Consider the following 10,591-nt stretch of genomic DNA (forward strand, 5'->3'; position numbering starts at 1 on the left):
TTGTTATGCGTGTTGTGTTTCCTAGGTTATTAACTTGTAGTAGCAAGTTCTATGAGGCAACTAGCATCTCGGACTTGAAACCAAATAGCTTTATAATGGATGTAACTGAGTATTTACAAATTCAACAATTATTGTGGGAAGGTTGAAAAACATCTTCCAACTTACTGCCATCAGACTTGAAATTTATACTAAATCTCGTCACTACATTTGTATTTATTTATTTAATAATAAATTACTCACTTGTAATTCCTTCAGAAAATGTTTTTTTTTTTTTAACTCGAGATAGACAACATTAAATTTGTTTCTAGTATGTTTGTCTATATACAACATTAATTTTATAGCATTGATCATTACGGGTTGAAGAACCAAAGATTGATGGAGATCAAGAGGACAACACAGAGTGCAGATGCCTAAAACATGGTGGTAGTACATGACTTCTATTATACCTAACATTTATACACTTTCATGCCATAAATAGCGCATCAATGTTACCTTACTAAAGATTATCGTTGCATCAGATTCAATTTTATTAATACTTTCGATTTTCCAACCTCATCAAAATTACACCGATATGTAACGAGATAAATAAGAAATTGTGGAAGAAACAAAAGGAAGAGAAGAGAGAGTGAGAATTTTGTCAATGGAAATGCATAACCATCCTTTCCCCTTGATTGGTGCCTTAAAAGGGGAAATAATAGCATCAAAACAACCCGGTAACCGTGTACTAACATCAAAACAAACCGTTTTTTGGCTGATCTGTCCCCAACAAAAATGCACCGTATCTCTTAAAATTAAAAATCCAAAAACGTAACGTGTTTACGACCAACAAAATAACTAAAATAATAAAATTATAAAACGCCTATATTATTCAGCTGATGCTGGACTACTACTAGACTTTTCTTCCATAACACAATATACATACAAATCATATCTTAACTGTAGTATAAATTGAACTCTATTAAAATACCAAACAATATAAGAGATGAACCATTAATCATTATGCTAAAACGTCCATCAAATTGAGATTTGAGTAATTAAAGAGATTAAAGTGAGATTTATGCGAAAGGGACTCCCCCAAGCCCCACAAATGAGGATCTCTCGACTATCCTCCACAATTGGTATAATGGTCTCAGGCAACCACCAATTAGCTAGCTTTATTAATGGAATCTTGACTGAGCCAACGAACCAAGGACGGCTATAATTTTTACCCTTCTTTGGACCACTGGTTTCTGCCCTTCAAGTCTTTAAAGTCTTAGCTCTAACTTTTATGTACTTGGGCTCGGGCTCCCTTTGAAAGGATATTGGAGATTAATGTACGATTTTTTTTACGATTTTACCCCCATTTTTAATAAATTTGATTTAATTTTTTAATAATTTTCATGTCTATTTTATGATTCATATTCAAAATTTGGAGTTGTCCCTTCCAATAATGTCGTCTTCAAAGTTTGAAAATGCGTTCTTGATTTATTTTACTTAAATAAAGTGTATAAGGGTAAAAGTAAGACACTTCTGTATTAGGAGTTAAATTACATTTTATCTCTTCAACTCAAAAAATGAGTAAACTAATCATTATACATTAAATCAAAGTTCAAATTGGTGCTTTCTGTTGAAAATTTTATCCATTTGTACAGTTAAAAACTAATGTAGCTGATAGAAGAACCAAACAGTGACATGGCATATCATGTATACTTCATGCTAACATACATGACCAGTTTTTAACCACAAAAATAGATGTAATTTTTAAGAAGGGCCAGTTCATTCTTTAATCTAACGTACAAAGACTATTTTTTTTTAAAATTAATACAATCCAACTCCTAATACAGATTTTACCGAAATATTAATGTCAAAACAAAAAAGCTTATGTTTACCGGTAGGAAACTAATAACTTGTACTTTAAAAAAAAAACTTAAGACTCACGACGAAAGCCCATTTGAGTAGTTGGAGAAGTTGGGCTTTGAGCTTAAGCCTTGTCTCTGTTTCTTTAGAGTGTCTTAGATTTGGGGTTGGACCCAAATAAAAAATCAAAGGCTTTCCGTTGAAGAAAAATGGATTATATTCACCAACTATTTCTATTTTCTACAGTTACTTCTGCACCATTGCTGTCCTTTTCAGCATCAACTTCCTGGAATCATGCTTGCCACTATTCATTCTCTTAAAACATCGGAATATTTATGGTTTATTTCCTTCAAAAAGCAAAATGGAATTTTAAAAAGGGGATGGGATAAGAATATAATTGCAAAATGGAGTATTTCTTATATGCAAAAGTGCAAACTTCTAATATATTAACATATTTTCTTCTTCAAAACTTGTAAAGAATAATTACATATTCCAATACATAAAATTTATTTATTATCCACATATCCATATATGATTACCCGATGATATTTCTAGATTTTTATTCTTTTGCTTTCCTTTCTTTTCAATCATGATTTTTGTCCTTTTGTTATATATAATTTATTTTTTTATTTTTATAATGTTATTAATTAATTCAAATAATTAATACCATCAACTATAATGATGACATGTTTTACATAAAAAACCCATTTAAAAAAACATGTCAACATAAAATAGTCACTTAGGTTTACAAAAACACTGTGATGAGTGGATAGTGCTTTCAAATTGAAGTAATTTAATTTATTCAAAATAAAGCATTATTATTGTCTGCTTTAGTCTGCTCCTTGTGGCACATTTTTTTTGTTTTTTCTTATCTTTCTTTTCTTTTCTGCAAAAACTTTTGTTTGTTCTTTTGTTAGATAGCTCGAGTTTGGTTACATGGAAAATGAAATGGCGAATTTAAATCTTGATGAAGGAGAAGAGGAGGCCTGGATATTCAAGGAGGAAATAGGATTAGCCAAATCAACTTTTGTCCTTCATTTCAATACGAAATTTACCTTGAATATCCAGAGTTAGATTTGGCTAATCCCAATCTACAAAATTTACCTAAGCTAGATTTCAATACGAAAGGTTATCCTTGTTATGCTAACTTCTATCATGTTCAACTAACAGCCGATGGAAAGGACAGAGTTAGATTGGGATATGTCCTTTTGTGCGTCGGAAAGGAGGGCAACTACTAGAACTAGTGTTTGATTGCGAGAGGAATGTAACAATGTGATTTTGGGAAACAAATCTGGACTAGGCAATCATGAGAGTAATTTTCAGCGAGAGAATCAAATTAGGCAGCAGGCGGATTGGGCGCACAAATTTGATCCAATTCGTGGCTTAAATCTGGAAGGAAAATCTGTAATATCCCGCTTTTCAGTGGTGACGGAACAATGGTTTTGGGACCACTAATTTCGGCATGTCAATTCGTAAATATTATATAATTAATATTTGGTTAAGAAATTTTAACGTTTAGACAACTAATTAAAGAAAAATAATTAAATTGCAAAAAAGTATAAAAGATAATAACTATTGATCTTTTAGTGTCGATTTGATAATTCTATCAATGAGGGGGGTTTATTATGGTAATTAAACCATCCCAATTGTTAGAGGACAGTAATAGAGAAAAGTAAATTGGTTAAAACATGTTATAATGGTAATTTTGTAATTTAATTAAAATTAAGTTAAAAACAAAATTTAAGAAAACACCATCTTGATTTTCACTTGTTTTGGCTAAAAACACGGGAGTAAAAGCTTGGAGGTTCGGCTAGCACATCTCTTTGCATGAGTGAGATTTTTAGTCCCATTTTTAATGAATTTTATTTTTTTGAGATCGTTACAAATAAGTCTAGCTAAATCGTATCTTTATTTTTTAAACTATTAAAAATTTTGAATGTTTTCATTGATGAATATTGATATTTCTTGATGTTAATGATGTGTTTGAAGTCTTGGTTGTGATTTTGAATTGTTTTGTAAAGTGATTTTTGTTAGTTTTCAGTTAAAGGATTAAACTGTTAAAATGTGAAGAACCTCATGGTATAATGGTGAAATAGTGATATTTTAGGGACTTTTTAAAGCCTTAAATATTCGGTTGGATATGGTGATTTTCAAAAGTGGCTAATTTGACGATTTTCGAGTTAAGGGACTAAATCGCATGAAGTGTAAAAGTTAGGGGAAATTGTGTAATTTTTATAAATAGAAGGGTACAAATTTTAGAATTTATAAATATATGAAATTTAAGCTAATAAATGAAATAAATTATATTTTAGATCAAGATTCTGTTGATATACGGGGAAAAGGAAAAGTAGCTGAGTAGTCCCTGAACTTCTACAACCATTGCGATTTAACCTAGGTAAGTTTGTAGTGGCTTGTTTCTTATTGCAATTAACTTATAATTTATATTGCTATTGGTTTATAATTTGATTATAAATATACTACAATGTAAGTTTCAAATGTTAAATAAATGTGTAAGAAATTGAGAAAGATTATTATTATGGTGATTGAATTGTATTAAGTTTATATATGAATGAAGTGAATTGGATAGTATTTACGAAAATGAGGGCATGCTCCTGTTTATACTTCGGTACCTCTGAATGCACTTTAGTGCCTCGGAGTTGAATCATTGATGCCCCTGAAAATGGAATATTGACCTATTGTATAAACCAAGTTTAATTAATTTAAAGTAAAAATTATATTATGACCTTACTAGGCTATGTAACCTTATGCTTTTCTCATGTTGTTTTGTAGATAATTGTTGCTGACCATTTGGAAGAATCAACCTCAAAGCTCACACTATCCATCTATTTTGGTAGTTTTTGTATCTCATTTTGGGTTGTGGCATGTATATAGGATTTTGTTGAAAGAATGTTAGTGTTAATAGTGATGGATGCTATAGAAGGTTAATTAACTCTTTGGAATGTATAATGTAATGTTGAATTATGATACCTATATATATTGATGATTATCATGATGTGTGTTTAGCTTAAAAATGTTTATATATGTGGTTAAGATGGTTGATATGGTTATGGTTGTTGTCATGAAAAATCTTGGATAAAGTGTGATGTTAAATTTTCTTATAAATTGGGGTGCCTATGTATGGTATATTGGTTAGAATTTATAGATTATTGATTTGGTATATTGGTGTGTGTTTAAGGTGTGTTTTGAGCTATTGAATGAATGAGAAAATTATGTGTCTTGTTAAGCAAAGATAAGTGTTAAAATGGCTTGTTATATGGGTTAAATTTGGTGTACACGACTTGAGACATTGGCTATCACATGGTTGTGTGCCACACACGACTTGACTGCACAGCCGTGTGTAATTTATAAAATATGTGCAGGTTTCACACGATCTGAGACATGGTCGTGTGTCTCAAGTCAGTGAGTTACACGAGCTAGCACACGGCCTGCAACACGGCCGTGTGAGCCAAGTCAGTGGGTTATACGATATATGACATGGGCTAGAACACAACTGTATGTCTTTACTTTGAATCCTCACACGGTCTAAGCTATGTCACATGGTCGTGTGACCCCTATTTTCCAAATTTTTAAGTTTTTTTCCTAAAATTTATGTTTTGATTCATTTTGATCCCCAATTACTTTCAAACTAATTTTAGGGTCCTGTAAAATCGAATTAAGGCCCATTTGAATATTTATTCTATGATTTAATATATGTTTATAAATTGATTGAATATTTGTTCAAAATTAAGATAAATTGTTCAATTTTGTTCTGTAACACTCTAATCCTTAATTCGATAATGGAGATGGGGTATGGATGTTACAAAATCAATTTAATTGATGACAAAAAAGGGGAATATCCAAGTGAGGCCAAGTCAATTATGATGGAACATGATATTGAGGAAAATCCAATAGTGGATATTGAAGGAAAAAAGAGATGTGTCTTGATTCATGCATTGAATGTTTCTGACCTTTCTGATTCAATGGTACATAATGATGAGCACACGTCACCTGCTCAACAAAAGATATCGGCGGCCGTTGGCAGACTAGTCAACCAAAATCAATGAAGCTCATGTGTTGGAATGCCTATAGATTGGAGAGCTTACGGGCAATAAGAAGACTTCAACATACGCTGAAGATTTATTGTCCCTAAATTGTCCTCTTCATGGAGACAAAGGTTAATTCAAGACAAATAGAGAAAATTCATAAGAAATGTGGTCTTTTAAATGGGATTGATGTAGCGGCTGATGGTACACAAGGTGGTCTTTGTTTGGGATGAAATACGAATACCATAATCTTAGGAATTATCCAATAAATCATATTGATGTTGAAGTGCAAACAGACGACAAAAATATGAATTGGCGATTTATGAGGTTCTATGGTTCTCCAAATATGAGATTTAAAAGAGATTCTTGGAATCTTTTGAAAGAACTTGAACGAGATCAGGATCTACCATGGATAGTTTGCGAAGATTTCAATGAGATATTGTATTCTTTTGAAAAAAAAGGGGAGGGTTGCTATGGGAAGAACGTATGAGGATTTTTCGTGAAACTTTAATCAAATGCCAATTAGAGGACTTGGGATATACGAGGCCTTGGTTTTCTTGGGAGAGAGGGAACAGGTTAGAGATTAATATTCAAGAAAGATTGGATAGGAGATTTACGAACTCAGCATGGTTCTTGGCTTTCCTCAACTTCTCAGTCAAACATCTACCACATTCATTCTCTAATCATTGTTCGCTACTCATACATACCAATTAAGATGAACAGAGATCGACGAAGCGTGGTTAACTAATGAGGAATCATGTGAAGAAGAAATTAGGCGATTATGGGAAAGAAACCATTGACATATAGTAGATCATCTCAATAAAATCAGAGAGGGTTTGCAAAAATGGGCGAATGGGTTAAGGAAAAAAGCAAAGGGAATTTCAAAGAGGCTTCATGAGCGATTGGAACAGTTGAATGGGGAAGAGCAAGATGATGATACAATTGGGGAGATAATCGATACAAAACTATTTTTGAAGATAGAGATTGATAAAGAGGAAATTTATTGGGAGCAAAGGGTTTATGCAAATTAGTTAAGGCTTGGTGATTGAAATATAACTTCTTTTTCGTAAATTTGCTTCTCAACGACAAAAAACAAATCAGATTTAGGGTTTAGAAGGATTGGATGATCAACTTGTTACTACTAAGGAAGATTTAGACAAGATTACAAAAGAATACTTTTAAGGATTATTTACCCCCAAAGGTACGGGTAATCCTGAATGTACTTTGGCGGGAGTTAAACGAAGCATTTCAGATAACATGAATTAAATCCTCACGGTGGAATATAGTTTGGAGGAAATTTCTATGGTTTTGAAGGATATGGCCTCAACAAAAGCACCGAGAGTAAATGGTTTGCCTTTCCTATTTTTCTAAAGATATTGGCAAATTGTGGGTCCTAATGTTGGCCAATTTTCTCTGGATGTTCTTAATAGAGGTACCTCTCCTACATCTGTTAATTCTACACAGATTGTGCTTATCCCAAAAACTCAACATATTGATAATCTGTTACATTTTAGACCCATCAGCTTATGTACTGTAATTTACAAAATAATTTCAAAGGCAGATGCAAATCGCTTCCAAAAGGTGTTAGATGTTTGTATATATGAATCTCAAAGCACTTTTATCCCAGGAAGACTAATTATTGATAATGTTTTACTGGCTTATAAAATTCTCTATTCCTTTAAACAACGAAGAATGAGAATGAAATGATATATGACACTCAAACTAGACATGAGTAAAGCTTATGATTGAGTTGAGTAGGCTTTCTTACGAGATATGATATTAAGAACGGGCTTTGAGTCATCATGGATGGATTTTATTATGTAATGTGTTACCACTATGTCTTATTTGATTTCTATAAATGGGGAAAAAGGTTCATTATTCAAGTCGAAAAGAGATCTTCAATAGGGGGCCCAATTAGTCCTTACCTCTTTCTGATTTATAGTGAAGAGCTGTCATCTCTGATGCGATTGGCGAGGGAGGAAGGTTTGGTAAAGGGTGCAAAGATATGTTGAAATAGACCAGAAGTTACTCATTTACTTTTTGCAAATGACTACATCCTTTTTGGTGAGACAAATGGAAGAAGTGTTAATGCATTGTAAGAAATTCTAAAAAAATACGAAGTATGCTCTGGACAATGTGTTAATTTTGATAAGTCCCTCTTATTTTTCAATTCAAACGCTACTGAAGATGTCAAGCATTCAGTGTCACAAAGGTTGAGTGTTTTATTTTCATCAAACCTTGAAAAATATCTTGGGCTTCCGAACATGGTGGGCAGGAAGAAGAAAATGACTTTTCAAGTGTTGAAAGATAGAATAGTTAAGAGAATTAATAATTGGTATGTTAAACCCTTTTCACAAGGGAGAAAATAGGTATTCATTAAAAGTGTGCTTTAGGACATACCAATGTATTAAATGTCATGTTTTTTAATGCATGTTTCTCTTTCTATGGATTTAGAGCTTATTATCAGTAGATATTGGTGGCAAAATGTTAAGGGGAAAAGGGGCATACACTTATATGAATGGAAGAATCTATTTGAGCTAAAGGAGGATAAGGGTTTGGGATTCTGGAATTTAACAAAGTTTAATGTTGCTTTGCTTGCAAAGCAAGGATGGCGTTTGGCTAAATACCCAAATTCTCTGCTAGCGTAGATGCTAAAGGCAAAATACTACCCAAAGACTGCCTTTATGAGATCGAATCTAGGAAATAATCCATTTTATACCTGGAAAAATATATCTCCCACTAAGCGAGTGCTGCAGGAGGGGATGTGCTGGGAAGTGAGGGCATAGACTGATATCTAAATTTGGAAGGATGTGTGGTTACTAAGATTTGTGGATTTTAAAGTTCACAACAATGACAAGATTAGTAATCTGAATGCAATCTCAGAACTAATCGATAGAGAACAAATATACTAGAGGAGAGATCTATTAACAGAAATTTTTCCCCAGAAGAAGTTGAGCGCATCCTTTGTATTCTATTATCCCAACACACCCAGAAAGATAGGTTGGTCTAGAAGGGTGAGACAACCAGTGAGGAGTGGTTACAAGAGATTTGTAATAGCCCATTTTTTAGTCAAATCGGAATAGTGGTTTCAAGACCATAAAACCGAGTTAAAATTTTTATTTTATTATTTTAATAAGGTTTATAGTATGATAAAATTACTATGTGAAAACTTCGTAAAGAAATTTTGTAGTTTACATGCTTAATTTGATAATAATAAGACTAAATCGCGTAAAGTGTAAAATTGGAGTTCTATAGACTAAAGGTATTAAATAACCATAGAACTTTAAAGTGGAAGCCCTTATATGGTGATTAGACCATAAATGTGTTAGTGGAATATGATGGCTTGGCATATTGTGTAATTACTAATGATTTTAAAGGTTATAATTGTAAATAGGTAATTAATAATAAAAAAACAAATGAAATAAATTAATCATCATCTTCCATTATCTTTTTTTCAACTGAAATTAGAAGAGGAAGAAGCCATTATTAAACTTGACATTCGGCCATTCATATTCCTTTGATTAGGTATGTATTTTTAATATGTTTTTAATGATTTTTATATTTTCGGGATCGTTGCAGCTTAATCTAGCTAGCTCGTACCTTCATTTTTGAAACTATTATAGATTTCAAATGATGCCATTGTTGAATGCTTGGTTGTTTAAGTGTTTAATGATAGATTATGAAGGTTTAATGTTAGATATACAAGTTTTGTAAAGTGATTTTTGACAAAAATGTCAAAAACGGGTTAAATTGATAAAATGTGAAATGTGGTGGTTAAAAGTGTGAATAAATTAAAAATATGGGTTGCTAGTAACATGTATTAAATTCGGTTAAGCATGGGTTTGTACTAAATTTCATGAATTTGTAATTTTATGTGATAAGGACTAAATTGTAAAATGTGAAAGTTTAGGGACAGATGTGTAAAATAGCCCTAATGTGTGTTTTGAATTAAATTGAATAAATAGTTGATTAAATAAGCTGATTTTGACAATATATAGATCAAGATAAGTCGAGATTGGGATTAGATCGGGGAAAAGGAAAAGTGGACGAATAATCAATAATTTCTATTCGAGCAACTCGAGGTAAGTTCATATAATTAGAATCAAACTTTCAATTAGTTGCAATTGTATGAAATGAATATGTATATATATGTGAATTGAATGATTGAAATAAACGATATTGAATTGCTTAATTTGAAATGCATTGAGTAATACTGAGCCCCGTTTGAACTATAGAAAATCATAGTAGACGAGTGACATGTCACTAGGGTTACCGTTTTGGTCAAGCTCCTGCATTTGTTGCGGACTCACCATAGCTCATATGAGCTTACTGATATATCAACTCTTATGAGCTTACCTCTTCAGCTCGGAATGAGCTTACCGATCATGGCTCGAAAGAGCGAAAATGATAATGAATTGACGGATTATCGATTAATGCACATAGTGTGTATCACCTGAGTATCCTTTGATGTTTCATTAGGTTCAACGGGCATTATACTGTTACCGATTATATGATTGAGAATGAAATGAAATATGATCTATGTGAATTGTATAGATGAAATGTGATATGTGTTATGAGGATGTATGTAACTGGAAATGAGATTTTATGAAATGTATGAATGAAATGCTATGTGAATTGAATGCCAAATTGAATCATTCATGGATGAAATGTTGGTTATGTGCATATTTGAGACTCTAACCTATTGAGGTGTA

Source organism: Gossypium raimondii, chromosome 8 (genome assembly GCF_025698545.1).
Source record: "Gossypium raimondii isolate GPD5lz chromosome 8, ASM2569854v1, whole genome shotgun sequence".
In the NCBI taxonomy this organism is placed as follows: domain Eukaryota; kingdom Viridiplantae; phylum Streptophyta; class Magnoliopsida; order Malvales; family Malvaceae; genus Gossypium; species Gossypium raimondii.